The sequence below is a fragment of the Hyperolius riggenbachi genome, chromosome 6, assembly GCF_040937935.1.
Source record: "Hyperolius riggenbachi isolate aHypRig1 chromosome 6, aHypRig1.pri, whole genome shotgun sequence".
Lineage (NCBI taxonomy): Eukaryota > Metazoa > Chordata > Amphibia > Anura > Hyperoliidae > Hyperolius > Hyperolius riggenbachi.
Genome location: NC_090651.1, coordinates 334,385,150 through 334,410,338, shown reverse-complemented (window position 1 = coordinate 334,410,338; position 25,189 = coordinate 334,385,150). Strand labels below are relative to the sequence as shown.

Genomic DNA, 25,189 nt, shown 5'->3' with positions numbered 1-25,189 from the left:
ACAAATTATTGATGCTAAGGACCCCAAAGCTCACAAACTTGGTCATTGAGTGACTGTGTGTCAAGGTTACAAAAAGTGGGCGAAGCCAAAAACAAATTTCACTGGGAAAATATAAACTGCAGCCATTCTTACACTGTTAATGGCAGGGTTCTCAAACTTTGCCTAGATGGTCACTGGGTGACTGGGTTTAATATTCAGGGAAGTGGGTGGAGCCTAAAATAGCAACTCAAAATTCACCTGTTGATTTTCAAGGGGAATGTTTAAATTGCTGCCATTTTTACACTGTTAATAGCAGATGCCTCAAACCTGCTCAAATGCTGGAGAGGTGGCAGAGCCACAAACAGCCAATCTGATTTGTTTAATTTCTATGGGAATATACAAATGATTGATGCCAAAGACCCCAAAGCTCACAAACTTGGTCATTGAGTGTTTGCGTGTTAGAGTTAGAAAAAGTGGGCGGAGCCAACACCAGCCAAATACACACTTGGGCAACGCCGGGTCATCAGCTAGTAGTTAGTAAAACTAGGGACATATTTTTAATATAGTTCATACCATAGTTCTTTTACTGTTGAAAATGTTTGTAGACCTGGTTAAATATTTGCCCTTCCATAGCCACTGCTTGCATTATACTGTGGGGCTCTTTCTGATTCTGAATATTTGCCAGTACTGCCTTTGTAAGTGTTCTATTTAAATTGATTAACATGTCAAAAAACCCCATCCTGTAATGCAAGTAATGAATGGATAAAGTAACTATATACAGTATGTAGTCGCTGTCAGAGCTTGTTCTCAGCTGTACAGCAAACAAAGCTTTGACTTTCTTTTCCATCTATGTTTGTTTGCACCCATGACATGGAAAGTAAACAAGAATAAAACAGCACTCGGCTCGTATCTTAAAGTGCAGGTGCATAACTAGAAATCCTCGGGCCCCCATCAGGGGCGTAACTAGAAATCACTGGGCCTCCCTGCGAATATTTGGATGGGCCCCCCCCCCCCCCCCCCCCCATAGGTGCCAAATAATCGTAATGGGGCAGCGTTTCACTGTAAATTAATTGTAAAGTGGGCAGCATTTTACCAGACAATCGTAATGTGGGCCAAAAAATCGTAATGTGGGCAGAGTTCACCAGAAAATCGTAATGTGGGCCTTTAGAAAATTATAATGTGGGCAGAGTTCACCAGAAAATCGTAATGTGGGCAGAGTTCACCAGAAAATCGTAATGTGGGCACCAGTCACCAGAAAATCGTAACGTGAGCAGCAGTCACCAGAAAATTGTAACGTGGACAGCATTCACCAGACAATCGTAATGTGGGCAGCGTTCACCAGAATATCGTAATGTGGGACAGAAAATCGTAATGTGGGCAGCAGACACCTGACAATCGCAATGTGGGCAGCAGACACCTGAAAATCGTAATGTGGGCAGCAGACACCTGAAAATCGCAATGTGGGCAGCAGCGACCAGAAAATCGCAATGTGGGCAGCAGTGACCAGAAAATCGTAATGTGGGCAGCAGACACCTGAAAATCGCAATGTGGGCAGCAGACACCAGAAAATCGCAATGTGGGCAGCAGACACCAGAAAATCATAATGTGGGCAGCAGACACCTGAAAATCGTAATGTGGGCAGCAGACACCAGAAAATCATAATATGGGCAGCAGACACCTGAAAATCGTAATGTGGGCAGCAGACACCAGAAAATCATAATATGGGCAGCAGACACCTGAAAATCGTAATGTGGGCAGCAGACACCAGAAAATCATAATATGGGCAGCAGACACCTGAAAATCATAATGTGGGCAGCAGGCACCTGAAAATCGTAATATGGGCAGCAGACACCTGAAAATCGTAATGTGGGCAGCAGACACCTGAAATCGTAATGTGGGCAGCAGACACCTGAAAATCACAATGTAGGCAGCAGACACCAGAAAATCATAATGTGTGCAGCAGTCACCTGAAAATCACAATGTAGGCAGCAGACACTAGACAAAAAAAATGCACCTGTGAAAAAAAAACAATTCACTTACCTGACAGAAGTCTTCTCCTCTCCCGGCATCTGGCTCGCAGCTCCCCGAGTCCTCCTGCAGCACATCTCCCGCGCTGACAGGCAGAGTGCAGGGCTACGGCAAGATGGCTGCCGAAGCCCTGTACTAGAGACACAAATAGTCTCCAGTGTAGGGCTTCTTCGGCGGCCATCTTGCCGTAGCCCTGCTCTGCCTGCCGGAGACTATGCAGGCTGCTGGAGCGGGGCTGCGGGGAATGAACTGGCGCAGCGTCTATTAGACGCTGCGGCCAGTTGAGCACCTTGCTGGGGGGTCCAGAGCAGCGCTCCCCCCACGCACAGTGAGCGGGCCCCAGAGCAGCCCCGGGCCCCCCTGCGGCTGAGGGGGTCGCATCCCCGGTAGGTACGCCGGTGGCCCCCATGCAAAAATAAAAAAAATCCCAGTGGCAGCGGGCGGGTGGCGGCAGGCTAACCACATACCTCCATGCAGGAGGTCTCCGATCTCTAAGAGCTTCATGCTACTTCCTGTTTACACAGCACTTACTGATCGGAACCTCAGGCACGATGGAGGTATGTGTTCAGCCTGCCGCCGCCCACCTGCTGCCACTAATAATCGCAGGAGGGGGAGCGCTGAGAGAAGAGCCCGAGGTGAGTTGGGGGGAATGTCCCCCCCCCCCCCGCTGACCTAGAGGGGAGCAGGGGGGCCCAGAGCTGTGGGGGGCCCCAACTACTAACCTTACTTCCCTCTGATACAGGGAACTATACTTCAGTTCAGATCAGGTGTTATTATGGCTACACTTGCTATGAGTGTAAAGACAATGATGACCACACTTGTTTTATGACCATTGTGAGATGGGTCCAAAGGCTGTGAAGGGCACCAAGGGGAGGCAAGGGAAGGGGTGTGAACATTAGGGGGGCTATCTGTTTCGCTGTGGGGCCCCATGAATTGTAGTTACGCCACTGGATATGTTATAGTGACTGTGCTCCCCGCTGAGTACTATCACGGCCATACTGCGGCTGCGTGAGTATGGCCGCGCCTGTGCAGTAACCCGGAGCAGCTCTTCCACAAGCGTTCCTGCACAGGCACGACTGCTCTCCCGCAGGTGGGCACGAACTTCAAGAGGGTCCTGGGCAGTGGAGGTGGGTCTCGAGGAAGACACTGGAAGCCTCTGGAGGATCCAGAGGCTTCTCTCTTCATAGGTAAGTATCTCATTTTTGCATTAGGTTCTCCTTGGGTTTGCTTTAAAGAGGATCTGCGCCTGCGCTGCAACCCGGAGAGGTAAATAAATCCTCTGTTGTCAGGCTTGTCGGGGGAGGATTCGGGGGAACCAGCGCTGGATTGCCTGCAGCTGCAGTGGACGGAGAAGCCTCATTGGGACCCTGAGGATTCCCCCTTTAGAGGTAAGTATCCACCAGAGTGTTTTTATAAAGTACAGAGTCTCTTTAAAGGGAATGTAAAGACAAAAAAGTGCCCCTTTGGGCTTCCCTCATCCTCTTCCACGTCCTTCCATGTCCTCTTCCATGTCCACGTGTGTCGGCCCCTCACGCATGCACACTAGCTCACACATGGCCACCTCCAGCCCCTAATGAGTCATGTGTGACGAAACGCGTTGGTAAGAGTCGGGGTGGATGCAGCCAGCGTGAGGTCGGACTGTCTCTGTGTTTTTACGAGCTCATGTTTTTGCTCAAAGAATGTGAGTGTAATACTCTCTTTTCCACGTTTTAATAAAGATTCACGCACTATTTGTGCTTCTATTGAGTTGTAATGGATTGGAACAGAGAGGAAGAGAGGTATTTGGTTTCGACCTATGTTGGAGCAGAAAGGCTTGCTGCAGTGAGGTTTGCTGCAGTCCTGTCATTCAGATAGTTTACAAAGGAGGTGAGTGGATTGTGGTCAAGGATCTGTGAGCAGCTTCCACTGCCTCGGGGAAAATTGTTTTGAGCTTTATTAGCTGTTGTGTAATGTGGCGGCCAGTCCTTGGTTTACATCACAGGAGCCTATAGGCACAGATATTCTGGTATCCTAGACTTCAGCCTCCATGACCCCACAAACACCCACCGAACCGCACCGCAAGTGTGCTGGCTGTCCCAGCTGTCCTTTAGTTCCCATGCCCGTCATAGGTAGCTACAGGCGTCCCTTACTATTAGGCAGCCAGAGCTATCCTCTGTATTGAGTAGCTAGAGCTGCCCCTAACTGAAGGGAGATCTCCAGCTGCCCCCGGACTGACAGCATCCCAACTCCCCCCCCCCCCCCCCCCCCCCCCCCACACACACACACACACACATGGCAGGGATTACATTGTAGGCTCCTCTGGGGACAGTTAGTGACATGATGGCAGGGATTGGATTGTAAGCGTCTTGACGAGCGGCACATTTGGTGAGTGACAGGTAGCTCAGAGAACACTAAGGCCCGGTTCACATTAGCGTTCCCTGTCCGGATTTTCCTGATCTGATCCAGACCGTATACTGTACAAACGGAACGTACGTTCCGCATAGCAATGCAAAGCCTATGCGGACGTTCACACGTGTCCGTTCCGTACAGTACGGAGCCGGACCGGATCCGGGCTCCGGACACTTTTCCAACATGCGCTATTTTTTGGGTCCGGATCTCCGGCCCACGCACCCGGACCGGAGCCGGACCTGAGCCTGACAGCACCATCCGGAACACAGAAACTAATGGGAAACGGAAGGCACAGAACACACTGCCTACAAAAACCTGACGTTCTACCCCACTTCCTATGCGTATCCAAGCGGCCATTTCGGATGGGGACACATGGGCCAAGCATGTCTGGAGTGGAGCAGCAGTGACAGACGTGCTGGAGCTGTTTGGCAGAATGTCGGAGGTGGAGGTGAGGCCTATAGCGGAGGAACTTGATTCTACAGGTGCACTAGGTGCACCTTCTGCTGACCCCAACATTTTTTTATTTTAATTTCACTATTTTTTGCCCACGGATCCGGATGGCAGCCTGATGCATGCCTGATACAAACGGACCGGATCTGGATCGGAACCGTACGGTTCTCATCAGGATCAGGTCCTGATCCGATCAGGATCCGGTCCGTTTACTTGCCAAAACGCAAGTGTGAACAGGGCCTAACAGTCCCCGTTCACTGCCCCTTCATCTCCCGAGTGCCAGATCCGGCTGTTGGTAGCTGCCCACCGCTACATGCAAACTCTGTGTAGCAGGACTAATGTTCGGCAGGCTAATTGCTACTGCCACCCTGCTGCCCACAGCCCGCCCCCTTGCTTTCCTGGTGCCCTAGGCCAGTGTTTTTCAACATTTTATTGATTCATACCCCTTTTAAAACCCTGAACTCACCAAGTACCACCTGGCATAGTAAACATTATCACAAGTACCCCTTGACAAATATATATTTAATCGTAGTACAAGATTATTGGTTCTGAACATATTCCAAGTATTTACTATTGCTTTTATTTAGCTAAAACACGAGTTTAGTGTTGTTTAAATAAGATTTATAATTTTCTAAAACTCTACATTTGTTATTCTTGGCTAAGTATATCAAGCCTGAGTACCCCCTAGAACCATCAGAAGCACCCCCTGGGGTACGCGTACCACACATTGAGAACCTAGGCCCTAGGCCAGGGCCTTTGTGGCCTTGCCTGAAATCTGGCCATGATGCAGAGAGCAGGGTGAGTAACCTCTCATTTACACTCCGCTCAGGACTCTGCATAGGTAAGGCAGGAGGGAGGTCGCCTTTCAATCATCAGGTGCCTATAGGCACGAGCCTACAGTGCCTTATGGTAACTCCGGCACTGGTGGCGGCATCTACTGGGGTGAGTTTAAAGCGGACCTCCAGTGAAAATTGCACATTTCATGGGTCCTCTTCTAATGGGAAGTTTATAATTACCTGCTGTCGCTTCTCCCCCGAATCTGTCCCTGAGCCCTGCCCCCTGCAGAAAAATCCCATTGTTTTCTCTATTTCGAGTAGTGAAAACACAATGGTGTTTTTTCTGCAGGGGGTGGAGCTATGCACCGGAAGTCGCTGGATACGGGACTAGGGAACAGGTTGGGGAGGGGGATAGATTTTAACAGATTAGCATGAAATCTATAGAAAGATTTCAATAAAGATTTCTGAGTACAAATTTATGAAAATGTTCAAGACATTAACAGAAGGTTTAAATTGTGCAATGGGATTCATGACTCCTTATGTAACATGATTGACTTGGCTTCACTATCTTCAAAAACCTGCTAGATTTCAGGTTTGCTTGCATAAGCTCACTGGTTCCAGCCTGCTGATCACCTGACATCTAACTGCTAAACAGCAACCAGTACAACTGCCATCTTCATGTTTGCTATTTCCCTGCATCAGTGTTTTACTACAGCTAACATCTAGAAATATGCCTGAAGAAGGGGACTAGATCCCAGAAAGCTTGCATTATTTAACTTTATCAGTTAGCCATTAAAAGGTATTACTTTTACAAGACTTTGTTTTTTTTCTACCTACATGAAATCTATAAAAATCTATGGAACTGCTGGGTGTCACCTTTGCTCCCTGCAGATAGTACTGTCCCCCCAGAACCCCAGTTGATGGCTCTCCTGGTCTCCCCCCCCCCGAAGCTAATAGTACCTGCCAGTGCCTCTGCAGAGGACTTGAAGCAGTAGAGTAGTCTGCAGGGGTCCTAGAGGAACATTATCAGCTGCGGCGGGGCAGGCCTGGGTGTGTTACAGGCTGGAGCCCCCTAGGCAATTGTCTACCAACTCCTTATGAGCTAGAACTTCCATCCAGTACAATCAATAACTATGATTGGGTGCCCATGCTGGGACATTGATCTTTGGCAGATTTAATCAGAGTAATCGAATCTGCCGGGCAAGATCGATTAGTGTATGGGCACCTTTAGTCCATCGGATTCCGTGTCAGTGTACTGGTCTGGCAAGGTCGATATAGCCAATTGCATATGTGTAGCCTTATCAACACAGTAGCTACAGCTCAGTTACAGATTGCCCAGTAAGCTCATGGTGAACCAGAACTTCAGCAGTGATGCACTGTGGGACACCTAAGAGCTCACTCCAACCTGAATAATCGCAAATAGCTTCTTTTTTAAGAAGGCAAATTTCTGTTTTGCATAGCATCTTAGTAGAGGCTTTTTGGTCTCTTTCAGCCCCTTACACACTCCTAGGAGTTCTAGTTCACCATGAGTTTGCTGGGCAATTTGCAACTCTTGGTGTTTCAAGCCCTACCCCCAGGGCCAGATTTAACATGAGGCACTGTAGGCGCCTTTTGTGGCAGAGGTCGCTCCCCTCCCTTCCCGCATATCCCCTCTCTCAGCAGAGCCGGAGGGCGATGTCACTCACCATCCGGCTCAAGTCTGGTGGCCGCAGTCACACAGTTAGGGGCGGAGATCCGAGGTTTAACCAGGGCCTACTGTGAAAGTGAGAGTAGTGTGGTGGGCGGTGTGGGTATTGCATCCTCCTCCCTCTGTCCAGCTGCAGTGCAGTTCAGCTGTGCACTCTGGCCACACACATTGCCATTTGCCGCCTGATCTTCTCATCTTTCGTGGGAGTGTGGGCTTGAGGCAATGTCAGGTGGTGACTTAGTTGTGTGTAACCACCTATCATGTGTAGCCCCGCCCACACTTGTGTGTAGCCTGTTTTGTAAGGAGACTATATATTTTTTTATTATTAAAGTAGAGGGGACCTTATCCAAGATTTTGCTGTGCAGGCTCACTCTTTGAAGGTTCATGTACATTTAGCTCTTTATGTAATATAAGAAAATAAGGGCTGGGATTGGGGGGGTGGCCTGTGTTGAGGGGTGGAGAATAGGGCTCTACAATCTCTGTGCCTACTAGCTCTTGAAGTGTAAATCTGACCCTGCACTACCCCATTGAGTCATATTAATCTAGAGTGACCAGACGTCCCGGATTGCCCGGGACGCGTCCCGGATTCGGGGTCCGCTGTCCCAGGCTGCATGAGGTCCCGGGAAACGTCCCGCTTTCAGCAGCGGGACGTCCCGGCCTCAGGACTCTGGTCACTCTATCCTCATAAACTGGCAGCGGCGTCTATAGACGCCGTGCCAGTTCCTTGCCCGCAACCCCGCTCCAGCCTCCTTCTTCCGGTGTCTGTTCCGACACCGGCAGGCGAGCAGGGCTACGGCAAGATGGCTGCCGAAGCCCTGTACTGGAGACTATTTGTGTCTCCAGTACAGGGCTTTGGGCGCCATCTTGCTGTAGCCCTGTCAGCGCGGGAGACGAGCAGGAGGAAGGTGGTCCCGGGAGCAGCGCGCCAGAGGCCGGAGACTTCTGCCAGGTGAGTAAATGCTTTCTTTTCCAGGTGAAATTTGCTCCCATTGCGTTTCTTTTCTGGTGAAATGTTTGCCCGCATTGCGTTTCTTTTCTGGTGAAATGTTTGCCCGCATTGCGTTTCTTTTCTGGGGAGATGTTTGCCCGCATTGCGTTTCTTTTCTGGTGAAATGTTTGCCCGCATTGCGTTTCTTTTCTGGTGAAATGTTTGCCCGCATTGCGTTTCTTTTCTGGTGAAATGTTTGCCCGCATTGCGTTTCTTTTCTGGTGAAATGTTTGCCCGCATTGCGTTTTACTTTCTAATGAAATGTTTGCCCGCATTGCGTTTCTTTTCTGGGGAAATGTTTGCCTGCATTGCGTTTCTTTTCTGGTGAAATGTTTGCCCGCATTGCGTTTCTTTTCTGGTGAAATGTTTGCCCGCATTGCGTTTTACTTTCTAATAAAATGTTTGCCCGCATTGCGTTTCTTTTCTGGTGAAATGTTTGCCCGCATTGCGTTTACTTTCTAGTGAAATGTTTGCCCGCATTGCTTTTCTTTTCTGGTGAAATGTTTGCCCGCATTGCGTTTACTTTCTAGTGAAATGTTTGCCCGCATTGCTTTTCTTTTCTGGTGAAATGTTTGCCCGCATTGCGTTTACTTCCTAGTGAAATGTTTGCCCGCATTGTGTTTCTTTTCTGGGGAAATGTTTGCCCGCATTGCGTTTCTTTTCTGGTGAAATGTTTGCCCGCATTGCTTTTCTTTTCTGGTGAAATGTTTGCCCGCATTGCGTTTCTTTTCTGGGGAAATGTTTGCCCGCATTGCGTTTCTTTTCTGGGGAAATGTTTACCCGCATTGAGTTTATTTTCTGGTGAAATGTTTGCCCGCATTGCGTTTATTTTCTGGTGAAATGTTTGCCCGCATTGCAGTAATTTTCTGGGGAAATGTTTGCCCGCATTGCAGTAATTTTCTGGGGAAATGTTTGCCCGCATTGCAGTAATTTTCTGGTGAAATGTTTGCCCACATTGCATTAATTTTCTGGTGAAATGTTTGCCCGCATTGCGTTTATTTTGTACCGACATGTTGCCCGCATTGCGTTTATTTTGTACTGACATGTTGCCCGCATTGCATTTATTTTGTGCTGACATGTTGCCCATTGCGTTTATTTTCTGGTGTCCGGGGTAACTGTTACTGCATTTATTATTTAATAGTCATAGATGGCTATGTTTGCTGCTTTGTGGTTACGGTATACTATTTGCATCATGGGTGTGCAGAAACTGTGTGATGCTAAGTCTCGTTTGTCCACATCATGGCGTAAACACTGCTTTCTTATGCCTCGCTGTTACAGCATTACGTTAGCTCCGCCCATACAATGTCATGGCCACGCCCATTTTTTGCCGCAGCCCTCCTCCCTACCTGTCCCAGGTTGGACCCACAAAAATCTGGTCACTCTAATTAATCCTTGCCATGCACTGATGAGGATCAACCAATCAGAAAAAAAGTCTGTATGCATGTTGGATTGTTGTGGCTGTGTAAAATTAACAAGCTATACCTCATCATTGCATTCCAGTGGTTCTGGAGTTGTGTTTAGCTATCAGGGACAAAAAGAGATGATTTTCATACTCAGCAGTGATGCATCGTAGGAGACATCATATGCTCACCTAAATTATCGCAAATACCTCCTGATTTATAACCTGTTTCTCTTCCCTCACTATCTCTGCCTCATTCCTCATCCCATCCCCCACATTCCCTTTCCATACCATTAAGAATTCCTTACATAGCAGCGTCTTATCAAGGCATCAAGGTGGCAGCTCTCCCCATAGTGGATTCTTGTGTCCTATGAAACACACAAACTAATCATGTAGATTTATTTATTTATTGTATCTATAAAGCGCCAACATATTACGCAGCGCTGGACATTAGTTTCGGTTACAGACCATATTTAGGGGTGACATACAGCAATAAGACAATACAGAATACATGAAAAACCACGCAGCACAGTATGAGTACAAGGTAATGCTCAGTCACTGGATGGGATCATAGAGATTAGGCCAGTTGAGTTCACTCAAGTGCATAGCATGGGTGCACAGTAATGGAGGCACGTGATCAGGTAGGACACAAAAGGAGGAGGACCCTGCCAAAAGGCCTACACTCTAGAAGGAGAGGTAGGGACACGAAAGGTAGGGGACCAGAGTTTAGCTGCAGGTTTAGAGCACCAGTTTGGGGGGGGGGGGGGGGGGGTAGGCCAGAGTGAAAAGGTGAGTTTTGAGGGCCTTCATGAAGATGTTGAAGGAGGGGGCTGCCCTAATGGGTGGAGGTAGGAAGTTCCATAGTGTTGGAGCAGCTCTTGAGAAGTCCTGGAGGCGTGCATGGGACTGGGTGATGCGGGGGGGGGGGGGGGGGGGGCGGTTAGGCGAAGTTCATTAGAGGAGCGGGGTGAGCGGCTAGGTGTGTACCTCTGAGTAAGATCGGAAATGTAGGTTGGACAGGTTTTGTGGACACATTTGTAGATGTACAAATTGTACTGAAAAGTCATACCTAAACATAGTAAAAGCTACCTCGCCGCATAGCATCACTTCCGCTTGCTTTCACATCACTTCCACATCTCCCGATGCAGTAGTGACTGGACAAACATGGGGGGGGGGGATGCGGGCGCATGCTGCAGATTCTCGGATCGCTCCGCACGTAATTCACGCAGTGAAAACTGTTCCGTAGCCGTGCATTGGTTTCAGGACACCCGCAGTGCAATGTGGTTATGTAGCCGCGTATCGCACTGCATGTAATGGAAACGGGCCCTTGGAGTGCCCATACATTGCTCGAATTGTCGTTTCGATTTGGAAGAGAATCAGTGTTGCAACATGGCCACCCAATCCCTAAGTAATGTATGGCCAGCTTTAGGCCCCATTCACACTTAGAAGCGCAAAACATGGGCGATTTTTGCGAGCGTTTTGCGGGAGTGATGTTTCCGCAATTTCACACAGAAAAATCACTGGACAGTGCAGCGATTTCTCCGCGATCGCGTTTAGCGCTTCTATAGCACTGAAACGCAATCGCTGGGAAATCGCCTGAAAATGGTGCAGGCTATGCGCTTTCTTTTTCGCGATTTTGGATATGTGGCGATTAGTGCAAATCGCCCAAGTAAGAACGGGGCCATAGGGTTTTATTACACTAGCGCTTTCAAAAGCGCTAAGGTTTGAGCGTTTTGCCGGCGATTTGTTTTGGCGAAAAAGTTCTGGTGCAGTCTAGGATTGCTGTACATTTAACCTGGTGGATGCTGTAGTATAGCTCCAAACTGTCCCTCTTTTGGAAGGAACGATGACGCTGTGAGGAGACCGGGAAGGCTCTATAGGACCCAAGACCTTCCCTCTCCTTAGGTGAGTATCTTTTATTTCAGACCTGCTTTAAAGGGAACCTTAAAGTGAACCTGAGATGACCTGCAGCCCCGTTTCTGTGGGCGTGCAAGTAGTGCAATCACCTGGGGCGCTGGATTGAGCGGCAGGAGGGAGGGGGTGCAGCAGCGGGGGGAGCAGACATAGTAGTTACAACTTACCTTCCGCCGCAGATCCCCCACAGCCTCTGTATGCTTCCTGTCCTGGCGTCTGTTGCATTGGTGACAGAGCCCCCTGTGATGACGTGACCGCATGTCATCACTGGGGGCACTGTTACCAATGCGACAAACGCCGGGAGAGGAAGGAGATAGAGGCTGCGGGTGATCGGCAGCGGAAGGAGATTTATACCTACTCCCCCCGTTGCTGAGGGGCACCTACCTATCTAACCTATACTGGGGGCACCTACCTAACTAACCTATACTGGGGGCACCTACCTATCTATCCTATACTGGGGGCACCAACCTGTATAACCTATACTGGGGAACCTACCTATCTAACCTATACTGGGGAACCTACCTATCTAACCTAAACTGGGGGCAACTATACTGGTCTGCTGGCGATTAGTTTGCGGCAAACAACGGGTGTTTGCGTTCACCCCTAAGGCGGACACATGGGGCTCGATTCACAAAGCGGTGATAACTCAGTTATCACGCCTAAAAGACTTTAGGCGTGATAACCTTTGCACCAGCAAAGTTATCACCGCTTTGTGCTCTAACTCGCGCGAAGTTTACGAGCGTACGCGCGTACGTGCGCACGCAAAGTCCCATAGGGCTTAATGAGAGCTTCGCGCGAAGCGGGGGGCGCTGCGCGCGCGCGTGCGCGCGGAAAATTCGCGCGAGTTTCTTCTTATCATGCCTAAACTGAGTTTAGGCGTGATAAAGGGGTTTTCACAGGCGTGCAAAGTGTTTGCACCGCTTTGTGAATCAAGCCCATGGTGTGTTCGACCCGCCCCCTATACATTATAATGGAGCCAAACTTTGACCCCTCACCCAAGAGTCAGCAGACACATGGCAGCCAATCAGCTATCCCTCCCACCTGAACCATCCCCCACCTATCAGAAAGCCAGCACAGCTCCCTTTTTGCAGTCTGTTTGGCTTCTGTGCTAGGCAGATCAGGGAGAGTGTGCTGCAGATAGGGAAAGTGTTAGTTAGGCCTGTGTTCTGTGTCTCCAGTGGAGTTTCTTGCTGCAATACCAATCCACCATCTACACAACCCCAGAGCCTTTCTAAAGGCTCAGTTTTGATCTTGTGATATGGATGTTCGATGTGTCCACACGGTGCACTTTAGCTGTTGCAGACAGGTGCAGTCAGTGCTTAAGTGCTACACTAGTTCACCCTTCTGAGGGCTGTTTTTCTTTCTCTTGCTATTGTTGCACACGTCAGCTGTTGGAGACAGGTCTGCTAGTCCTAGTAGTGCACCGACCATAACCCAATAATCCTTCACCATCACTACTGGCATCTAGTATTCACTATTGCACCCCGTATAAGGCCTCAGTGCAAAATCAGTGTTTTTTTGGTCACTTAGCTGTCATTGATCTACCTCAGCCCAACAGTAGGGGCTGGAAAACCGCAATCGCCTGCACTACCGTGAACGTGCGCATCAGCACGTCAGCCACTACACACCACTACATGAAGAGCGCCGCTGAGAGGACTAACATTTATGTCCTGGATGTGTCAACTAGTAAAACCAATAATTTGCTCACCTGATGTTATTTCTAAAGCTCTTTGCGGTTGTTTGCGGTGCCTAAAAGGGACACTTAACCCAGGAATTAAAAAATCAGTTTTACTTGCCTGGGGCTTCTTCCAGCCCACTGCAGCGGTCTTGTGCCCTTGCAATCACTCACGGAGCCTCTAGTCCCATGCCGCCAGCTAGTTTTGTTTTCACTGACCGGCCCTGACAGGGAGTTGGTGGGCATTCTGTGCCTGCGCAGTCCTGGCCACACATATCCTTCTTCATGTTCCCATCCACAGGATGCTATTTGCGAATGGGAACGTAAAGAAAAATACGTGTGGCAAGGACTGTCGGGCCTGTCAGCGAAAATGAAACTAGTTGACGGCGGGGGACCGGAGGCTCTGTGAGTGACTGCGAGGGCACGGGACAGCTGGAGGGGGCTGGTAGTAGCCCCAGGGAAGTAAAACTGATTTTTTATTCCTGGCGTAAGTGTCCCTGTATAATTCTACAAATTTAGCAATACACTGTGATTTCTGCCCTTTAGAGATGAAAACACGACTCTGCATCAACTAAGTAATTTTTGGTGGGACTTTCGGACAAGGACCTCAGTTTTGTCAGCATTCAGTTTCAACCAGTTGTCGTTCATTCACTCTTGTAGCTCGGCTAAGCAATAATTTATTTTTGGAGTAGGATCTGTTCCGCCAGGTTTGAAGGACAAGTATAGCTGTGTGTCATCGGCATAGCAGTGGTACGTCAGGCCATGTTGTTGGATAATTGTACCAAGATTTCTCATACTGCATAGACGGCGACGGGGGTGTGATCGAGGACGCGCACGGCAAGGGCCGCTCAGGCACCGTGGAAATGAAACTGGGTCACTGTGGGGGACCGGACAATCTGTTTATCCTGGCGCAGGCACAGGATGTCTGCAGGGGGCCGGTAGAAACCTCAGGTAAGTGAAACTCTTTTTTCACCCACAGTTAAGGTTCCCTTTAAGGCAGGGGTCTCAAACTCGCGGCCCATGGGCCATTTGCGGCCCTCGATACAATATTTTGTGGCCCTCGCCTGCAAAAGCTTCCTTATAGTTCGCTTCAGTGCTCCAAAGTAATGTGCCGCATCCCCGCCACTAAACGAGGGCTGCAGAGCCTCCAAATCGCCTGAGGGGGCAATCCGCCGGCATTTCCTGGAAGGGGCAGAGCTTTCAGCTTCAGCTCTGCCCCTCCTGACGTCAATCGCCGCACGGATCGCCGCCTCTCCCTGCCCTTCTCTGTGAAGGAAAAGTGAGAGGGGCGGGCAGAGGCGGCGATGCGCCGCAATTGTGAAATTCCTTATGCGGCCCAGCCTTATCCTGACTTTGCCTCCTGCGGCCCCCAGGTAAATTGAGTTTGAGACCCCTGCTTTAAGGTATGCTGTAGTGCCATTTACGGCATTATATCTCTCCTTTTCCAATTCTTCCTTGAAGCTGTCCCACACAGGCCATCATTTAAATATATATATATATATATATATATATATATATATATATATATATATATATATATATATGTATATTTAAAGTGAACCTTAACGGAGCCGGAAAAGCCAGTTTCACTTACCTGGGGCTTCCACCAGACCCCCTGCAGCCGCCATGTGCCTGTACCGTTACTCCCTGATCATCTGGGCAGCTTAATTTTGCTTTGGTGCCTGGCTAGTCGCTGGGCCAAAGCACCTGCAAGGCCCTGGCCGAATGCATCCTCGATTGCGCTCCCTTCACCATAGACGTCCTGTGAGTGCGCAGTCCTCGTACTGCACGTACTGCGCATGCACAGGATCGCCATGGCGATGGGAACGCGATTGAGGAAGCACGCGGTCAGGGCCATGCAGGCACACTGGCCCCCGTCTAGCCCGGCACCAAAAGCGAAACTGAGCCGCAGGGGACCAAGTGATCAGTGAGTGACAGCACAGGCACATGGTGGCTGAAGGGGGCTGGTGGAAGCCCCAGGTAAGTGAAACTTTTTTTATCCAGCTCGGATAAGGTTTATGGTAAGTAAAGGCGGGTACACACGCCATACTTTAGCAAACGACAAGTCCGCTGAGTGGATATGTCAGAAAGTCTTATCAGTCTGCCGACAGCGTGTACACACGTGCTACTGTCACCAGAGCGTCCACCCAGCGGGAGGGTCTGACGGACCTGTCGTTTGCTAAAGTATGGCGTGTGTACGCGCCAGCCCTTAAGAGTAAAAAAACATATGTTTACTGAACTTTTTTTTTTTCTCCTTCCAGATTTGGGCAAATATACATTTCCTTCAATTATAAATAATGAATGGGAAAAATTACCACTCAACAGCTTGTGTTGGAAACTTGTAATACATTTTGAAGTAGCTACACCTGAAGATGTGCCATTCCTGGTCCATGAGGCCTCACATAACTTCTGAGAAAAGCACAACTTCCCAACCAACTGGGTGTCTTGGATTGAATGGAAGCTGGGAAATATATTTAGATGAATGGTCATGCCAGCTTCAAACTTAAGCTACGGTAGTTACTGTTACTTTTTTTTTTAATTGTGCTGATGGGGCTGGATGTTGCCTTTGGCAGCTCCAAAATGACCCCAGATATCCCACTGCAAACATTTTGCGGTTAAACTATGATTTGGACAGCTGAATATCTCCCCCTTCTCCCCAACAGCGGCTAGGTATGGAGGACTATGGGTCTTTACAGAGGTTGAGGCATTGGGACTCACAGAACAGGGGTGTTGCTAAGATCCTATAAGATCCAGGCACTTTTGGACACTCCAGCTGAAAAATGGGTGGGACTATGCCCCAGCATTTACACGAACTTAAAGGGAACCTACACTGAGAGGGATATGGATGTTTCCCTTTAACCACTTGAGGACTACAGTCTTTCTAACCCTTAAGGACCAGGCACTTTTTTTCCACTCAGACCACTGCAGCTTTCACGGTTTATTGCTCGCTCATACAACCTACCACCTAAATGAATTTTGGCTCCTTTTCTTGTCACTAATAAAGCTTTCTTTTGGTGCTATTTGATTGCTCCTGCGATTTTTACTTTTTATTATATTCATCAAAAAAGACATGAATTTTGGCAAAAAAATGATTTTTTTAACTTTCTGTGCTGACAATTTTCAAATAAAGTAAAATTTCTGTATACATGCAGCGCGAAAAATGTGGACAAACATGTTTTTGATAAAAAAAAACCCATTCAGTGTATATTTATTGGTTTGGGTAAAAGTTATAGCGTTTACAAACTATGGTGCAAAAAGTGAATTTTCCCATTTTCAAGCATCTCTGACTTTTCTGACCCCCTGTCATGTTTCATGAGGGGCTAGAATTCCAGGATAGTATAAATACCCCCCAAATGACCCCATTTTGGAAAGAAGACATCCCAAAGTATTCACTGAGAGGCATAGTGAGTTCATAGAAGATATTATTTTTTGTCACAAGTAAGCGGAAAATGACACTTTGTGACAAAAAAAAAGAATCCATTTCTTCTAACTTGCGACAAAAAAAAATGAAATCTGCCACGGACTCACCATGCCCCTCTCTGAATACCTTGAAGTGTCTACTTTCCAAAATGGGGTCATTTGTGGGGTGTGTTTACTGTCCTCGCATTTTGGGGGGTGCTAATTTGTAAGCACCCCTGTAAAGCCTAAAAGTGCTCATTGGACTTTGGGCCCCTTAGCGCAGTTAGGCTGCAAAAAAGTGCCACACATGTGGTATTGCCGTACTCAAGAGAAGTAGTAGAATGTGTTTTGGGGTGTATTTTTACACATACCCATGCTGGGTGTGAGAAATATCTCTGTAAATGACAATTTTTTCATTTTTTTTACACACAATTGTCCATTTACAGAGTTATTTCTCCCACCCAGCATGGGTATGTGTAAAAATACACCCCAAAACACATTGTACTACTTCTCCCGAGTATGGCGATACCACATGTGTGGCACTTTTTTGCACCCTAACTGCGCTAAAGGGCCCAAAGTCCAATGAGTACCTTTAGGATTTCACAAGTCATTTTGCGGAATTTGATTTCCAGACTACTCCTCACGGTTTAGGGCCCCTAAAATGCCAGGGCAGTATAGGAACCCCACAAATGACCCCATTTTAGAAAGAAGACACCCCAAGGTATTCCGTTAGGAGTATGGTGAGTTCATAGAAGATTTTATTTTTTGTCAAAAGTTAGCGGAAAATTGATTTTTATTGTTTTTTTCACAAAGTGTCATTTTCCACTAACTTGTGACAAAAAATAAAATCTTCTATGAACTCACCATACTCCTAACGGAATACCTTGAGGTGTCTTCTTTCTAAAATGGGGTCATTTGTGGGGTTCCTATACTGCCCTGGCATTTTAGGGGCCCTAAACCGTGAGGAGTAGTCTGGAAATCAAATTCCGCAAAATGACCTGTGAAATCCTAAAGGTACTCATTGGACTTTGGGCCCTTTAGCGCAGTTAGGGTGCAAAAAAGTGCCACACATGTGGTATCGCCGTACTCGGGAGAAGTAGTACAATGTGTTTTGGGGTGTATTTTTACACATACCCATGCTGGGTGGGAGAAATAACTCTGTAAATGGACAATTGTGTGTAAAAAAATCAAAAGATTGTCATTTACAGAGGTATTTCTCCCACCCAGCATGGGTATGTGTAAAAATACACCCCAAAACACATTGTACTACTTCTCCCGAGTATGGCAATACCACATGTGTGGCAATTTTTTGCACCCTAACTGCGCTAAAGGGCCCAAAGTCCAATGAGTACCTTTAGGATTTCACAGGTCATTTTGCGGAATTTGATTTCCAGACTACTCCTCACGGTTTAGGGCCCCTAAAATGCCAGTTCAGTATAGGAACCCCACAAATGACCCCATTTTAGAAAGAAGACACCCCAAGGTATTCCGTTAGGAGTATGGTGAGTTCATAGAAGATTTTATTTTTTGTCACAAGTTAGTGGAAAATGACACTTTGTGAAAAAAACAATAAAAATCAATTTTCCGCTAACTTTTGACAAAAAATAAAATCTTCTATGAACTCACCATACTCCTAACGGAATACCTTTGGGTGTCTTCTTTCTAGAATGGGGTCATTTGTGGGGTTACTATACTGCCCTGGCATTTTAGGGGCCCTAAACCGTGAGGAGTAGTCTTGAAACCAAATGTCGCAAAATGACCTGTGAAATCCTAAAGGTACTCATTGGACTTTGGGCCCCTTAGCGTACTTAGGGTGTAAAAAAGTGCCACACATGTGGTACCGCCGTACTCAGGAGAAGTAGTATAATGTGTTTTGGGGTGTATTTTTACACATACCCATGCTAAGTGGGAGAAATATCTCTGTAAATGACAATTGTTTGATTTGTTTTACACACAATTGACCATTTACATAGCAATTTCTCCCACCCAGCATGGGTATGTGTAAAAATACACCCCAAAACACATTATACTACTTTTCCTGAGTACGGCGGTACCACATGTGTGACACTTTTTTGCAGCCTAGGTGCGCTAAGGGGCCCAACGTCCTATTCACGGGTCATTTTGAGGCATTTGTTTTCTAGACTACTCCTCGCGGTTTAGGGCCCCTAAAATGCCAGGGCAGTATAGGAACCCCACAAGTGACCCCATTTTAGAAAGAAGACACCCCAAGGTATTCCGTTAGGTGTATGGCGAGTTCATAGAAGATTTTATTTTTTGTCACAAGTTAGTGAAAAATGACACTTTGTGAAAAAAAACCAATAAAAATCAATTTCCGCTAACTTTTGACAAAAAATAAAATCTTCTATGAACTCGTCATACACCTAACAGAATACCTTGGGGTGTCTTTTTTTCTAAAATGGGGTCACTTGTGGGGTTCCTATACCGCCCTGGCATTTTACGGGCCCAAAACCGTGAGTAGTCTGGAAACCAAATGTCTCAAAATGACTGTTCAGGGGTATAAGCATCTGCAAATTTTGATGACAGGTGGTCTATGAGGGGGCGAATTTTGTGGAACCGGTCATAAGCAGGGTGGCCTTTTAGATGACAGGTTGTATTGGGCCTGATCTGATGGATAGGAGTGCTAGGGGGGTGACAGGAGGTGATTGATGGGTGTCTCAGGGGGTGGTTAGAGGGGAAAATAGATGCAATCAATGCACTGGGGAGGTGATCGGAAGGGGGTCTGAGGGGGATCTGAGGGTTTGGCCGAGTGATCAGGAGCCCACACGGGGCAAATTAGGGCCTGATCTGATGGGTAGGTGTGCTAGGGGGTGACAGGAGGTGATTGATGGGTGTCTCAAGGTGTGATTAGAGGGGGGAATAGATGCAAGCAATGCACTGGCGAGGTGATCAGGGCTGGGGTCTGAGGGCATTCTGAGGGTGTGGGCGGGTGATTGAGTGCCCTAGGGGCAGATAGGGGTCTAATCTGATAGGTAGCAGTGACAGGGGGTGATTGATGGGTAATTAGTGGGTGTTTAGGGTAGAGAACAGATGTGAACACTGCACTTGGGAGGTGATCGGACGTCGGATCTGCGGGCGATCTATTGATGTGGGTGGGTGATCAGATTGCCCGCAAGGGGCAGGTTAGGGGCTGATTGATGGGTGGCAGTGACAGCGGGTGATTGATGGGTGGCAGTGACAGGGGGTGATTGATGGGTGGCAGTGACAGGGGGTGATTGATGGGTGATTGATAGGTGATTGACAGGTAATCAGTGGGTTATTACAGGGAAGGACAGATGTAAATAATGCCCTGGCGAATTGATAAGGGGGGGTCTGAGGGCAATCTGAGCGTGTAGGCGGGTGATTGGGTGCCCGCAAGGGGCAGATTAGGGTCTGATCTGATGGGTAACAGTGACAGGTGGTGATAGGGGGTGATTGATGGGTGATTGATGGGTAATTAGTGAGTGTTTAGAGGAGAGAATAGATGGAAACACTGCGCTTGGGTGGTGATCTGATGTCGGATCTGCGGGCGATCTATTGGTGTGGGTGGGTGATCAGTTTGCCCGCAAGGGGCAGGTTAGGGGCTGATTGATGGGTGGCAGTGACAGGGGGTGATTGATGGGTGGCAGTGACAGGGGGTGATTGATGGGTGATTGACAGGTGATTGACAGGTGATCAGTGGGTTATTACAGGGAAGGACAGATGTAAATAATGCCCTGGCGAATTGATAAGGGGGGGTCTGAGGGCAATCTGAGCGTGTAGGCGGGTGATTGGGTGCCCGCAAGGGGCAGATTAGGGTCTGATCTGATGGGTAACAGTGACAGGTGGTGATAGGGGGTGATTGATGGGTAATTAGTGAGTGTTTAGAGGAGAGAATAGATGGAAACACTGCGCTTGGGTGGTGATCTGATGTCGGATCTGCGGGCGATCTATTGGTGTGGGTGGGTGATCAGTTTGCCTGCAAGGGGCAGGTTAGGGGCTGATTGTTGGGTGGCAGTGACAGGGGGTGATTGATGGGTGATCAGTGGGTTATTACATGGAAGGACAGATGTAATTAATGCACTGGTGAATTGATAAGGGGGGGTCTGAGGGCAATCTGAGCGTGTGGGCGGGTGATTGGGTGCCCGCAAGGGGCAGCTTAGGGTCTGATCTGATAGGTAACAGTGACAGGTGGTGATAGGGGGTGATTGATGGGTGATTGATGGGTAATTAGTGGGTGTTTAGAGAAGATAACAGATGTAAACAATACATTTGGGAGGTAATCTGACGGCGGGTTTGCGGGCGATCTAATGGTGTGGGTGGGAGATCAGATTGCCCGCAAGGGGCAGGTTAGGGGCTGATTGATGGGTGGCAGTGACAGGGGGTGATTGATGGGTGATAGGTGATTGGCAGGTGATTGACAGGTGATCAGTGGGTTATTACAGGGAAGAACAGATGTAATTAATGCACTGGCGAATTGATAAGGGGGGGTCAGAGGGCAATCTGAGCGTGTTGGCGGGTGATTGGGTGCCCGCAAGGGGCAGATTAGGGTCTGATCTGATAGGTAAAAGTGACAGGTGGTGATAGGGGGTGATTGATGGGTGATTGATGGGTAATTAGTGGGTGTTTAGAGGAGAGAATAGATGTAAACAATGGATTTGGGAGGTGATCTGATGTCGGATCTGCGGGCGATCTATTGGTGTGGGTGGGTGATCAGATTGTCCGCAAGGGGCAGGTTAGGGGCTGATTGTTGGGTGGCAGTGACAGGGGGTGATTGATGGGTGATTGATGGGTGATTGATGGGTGATTGACGGGTGATTGACAGGTTATCAGGGAAGATAGATGCATACAGTACACAGGGGGGGGGGGGGGTCTGGGGGGGGGTCTGGGGAGAATCTGAGGGGTGGGGGGGTGATCAGGAGGGGGCAGGGGGCAGGGGGGGGATATAAAAAAAAAATAGCGTTGACAGATAGTGACAGGGAGTGATTGATGGGTTATTAGGGGGGTGATTGGGTGCAAACAGGGGTCTGGGGGGTGGGCAGGGGGGGTCTGAGGGGTGCTGTGGGCGATCAGTGGGCGGGGGGGGGGCAGATCAGTGTGTTTGGGTGCAGACTAGGGTGGCTGCAGCCTGCCCTGGTGGTCCCTCGGACACTGGGACCACCAGGGCAGGAGGCAGCCTGTATAATACACTTTGTATACATTACAAAGTGTATTATACACTTTGTATGCGGCGATCGCGGGGTTAACATCCCGCCGGCGCTTCCGTATGGCCGGCGGGATGTTACGGCGGGTGGGCGGAGCCAGTTGCCGGGGGAAGCGCGCGTCATCAATGACGCGATCGCTCCCCCGGCATGCCTAAAGGACGCGCCGCCTGAAGGCGTATTGCGGTCCTTTAGGCGTCCACTTTGCCGCCGCCCATGGGCTGTGGGCGGTCGGCAAGTGGTTAAAGAGACTCTGAAGCGAGAATAAATCTTGCTTCAGAGCTTATATTCAGCAGGGGCATGTGTGCCCCTGCTAAAACGCCGCTATCCCGCGGCTAAACGGGAGTCCCTTACCTCCCAAATCCCCTCGTGGAGTCCCGGGGATCTCTTCCTGGTGAGGCAGGGCTAATGGCCGCAGCCCTGCCTCCATGCGCGTCTATCAGCGCGTATCTCCGCCTCTCCCCCGCCCCTCTCAGTCTTCCTTTGCTGAGAGGGGCGGGGGAGAGGCAGCGATGCGCCGCTGATAGACGGCGCTTAAAGGCAGGGCTGCAGCAGTTAGCCCTGCCTCAAAAGCAGCAAAATCTACGACCAAGTTGGTCGCGGATTTTGCAGGAGGGGATTTGGGAGGTAAGGGACCCCCGTTTAGCCACGGGATAGTGGCGTTTTAGCAGGGGCACACATGCCCCTGCTGAATATAAGCTCTGAAGTGAGATTTGTTCTCGCTTCAGTGTCTCTTTAAACATTACCACAGTCCTGATGATCTCTATGGCTGCAGCAGTGGCTGTATCACACACCTGAAACAAGCAAGCAGCTAATCTAGTCTGACTTCAGTTTGAGCACCTCATCTGCATGCTTGTTCAGGGGCTGTGGCTAAAAGTATTAGAGACACAGGATCAGCAGGAGAGCCAGGCAACTGCTATTATTTTAAAAGTAAAAATCCATAACCTTCTCAGTTTAGGTTCCCTTTAACAGCGGTCTAAGTAGGCCTGCCAGAAAAGTGTTAGATAAAGCCTCCCTCTCCATTAATACAAAAAATAAATGTATAAATGCAGCATATCACATAAATATCACAGTTTGTCTGGCACTGCCCATAGCATTCCCTGACCTTCTAGTGGACTCCCTCCCATGATCCCATGGGGCACCCATTGAGGCACCACAACTCCCAGCACGTCCCCATAGTATAATCACAGTTCCCTGCATGCCCCCTAAAGGCATCACAACGCCCAGCATGGCACAACAGCACCCAACATGCCCCCATTGAGGCAGAACAGCTTTCAGCATGCCACCATAGAGGCTCCACAGATCTGACTCTGCCTGGGGGATATTTGAGGCCGGATCAGTGAATAATGGTGCACAGCGCCTATGCATAAAAATGGCGCCGCATTAAAAAGATACGCTTATCGCTATTTATCGTTAGTACTGCATAATAATGGCGCACAGGGAAAAAAGAAGAAAAACGGCACACAGTAACGTGATTTATCAATAGCGCCATTCATATGCCAAACAGCAGACGTTATTGTGCACAGTAAAGTTATTTATCAATAGCACCCTACATAAGCCAAACTGCAGAAGTTATTTAGCTGCATAACAGTGAATGGATTTAATGTAACACTGTCAAGGTTAGGGTTAGGCACCACTAGGGGAGATTTAGGGTTAGGCATCACCAGGGAGGTCTTAGGGTTAGGCACCACCAGGGGGGGTCTAGGAGTTAGGCACCTCCAGGGCGGTGGTTAAGGTTAGGCACCTCCAGGGGGGTGGTTAGGGTTAGGCACCACCAGGGGGTCTTAGGGATAGGCACCACTGAGGGGTTGTTAGGGTTAGGCACCACCAGGGGGGTCTTAGGGTTAGGCACCACCAAGGGGGTGGTTAGGGTTAGGCACCACCAGGGGGGTGGTTAGGGTTAGGCACCACCAGGGGAGTGGTTAGGGTTAGGCACCACCAGGGGGTCTTAGGGATAGGCACCACTGGGGGGTGGTTAGGGTTAGGCACCACCAGGGGGGTCTTAGGGTTAGGCACCACCAAGGGGGTGGTTAGGGTTAGGCACCACCAGGGGGGTGGTTAGGGTTAGGCACCATCAGGGGGGGTCTAGGGGTTAGGGATAGGTACAGAGAGGGTTCTGTGTGTTAACGCTAAATAATGATAAGGCTTTAACGTTAAATAACGATAAGCAACATACGGATTAGCGGCAAAACCGTGCGCCATTATTCGCAGGCGCCATTTTCAGATGGATCCATTTGGGGCACCCCAGAATAGATCTGTGGCATGTGCCACTAAACTTTGGTGCTAGCAACGCTCCTGTCACATAACATGCTATTACAGAGTACTCAAGCAGCTCATGGTCACCCAGAACCATTAGGAAAGTATAAGAGTCTAAAAGAGATCGAAAAGCGAACAGAAGGTATTTGCAATAATTTAGCTTTGAGCGAGCAACTGTGCTTTCCCATGAAGCATCACTCCTGAATATGTAAATCATATCTTTCTTTATGCCCCTGAAATCAGGGTCACATTCAGAACCACTGGTACATAGTGAGCCTATAACTTATACATTTTACAGAGCCAAATCAACCCCACATGCTTACAGCCGGTTTGTGACTTTTCGGTCCTCCTCACTGCGTGGCAGGGATTGACGTGGCTCTATGGAGATGATTTGCATATTCAGAAATGATGCATCCAGGGGAAGCACAGTTGTTTACTTAAAGCTGAAGTAGTGCAAATACCTTCTATTTTAAGAAGGCAAATTATAGATGGCATGCATGCTTTTTTCCAAAGGTCAGTGTCACAGGTTGGCTGAGAGCTGGTGATGTGGGGGAATGAGCTCTCGGCATTCTTGCCAACAAATGGCTCATCCTGTAATCCCCCTTGTAGATGACCCTCATCTCACGCTGTGACAGTTATGAAGGTCATTTGTGTTCTTCACAGCTATGTGCAAGGCGGGAATCACTGCAGAAGTGGAAGTGCTGTCCAATAAAGTGACAAGGATTCCTGGAGCTATGCTATGAAGACCTCTGACAGCATGCAACAAAAGAGAAAGACTGGCAGATGTACACATGCAGATCAAAATCCAATCAAAAAACAACAAAAGTGATGTTATGATGAAGGCTTGGTATTGATGATCAGTTAGAAAACATGGATATTCATTACAATCCTACTAATATAATAAATGGGAAAGTTCGGATGTTTGTTACTCGATCACGCAAAAACGGCTAAACGGATTTGAATGAAATTTGGCACACACATAGTACATTACCTGGAATAAAGTATAGGATACATTTTATTCCCATAACCAAAAAGGGGGCGGAGACAAATACAAATTTCACTGGAAAACGTAA

The 25,189-nt window shown here is 48.5% G+C and overlaps 1 long non-coding RNA gene across 1 annotated transcript; it reads left to right on the top strand.

The window, feature by feature from the left end:
- Nucleotides 1-14,073: 14,073 nt before the first annotated feature.
- Nucleotides 14,074-24,956, top strand: LOC137522926 (uncharacterized). Its single transcript, XR_011022485.1, has 3 exons — nt 14,074-14,235; nt 15,546-15,797; nt 24,780-24,956. It is a non-coding gene; the product is annotated as an uncharacterized lncRNA (long non-coding RNA).
- Nucleotides 24,957-25,189: the final 233 nt, after the last annotated feature.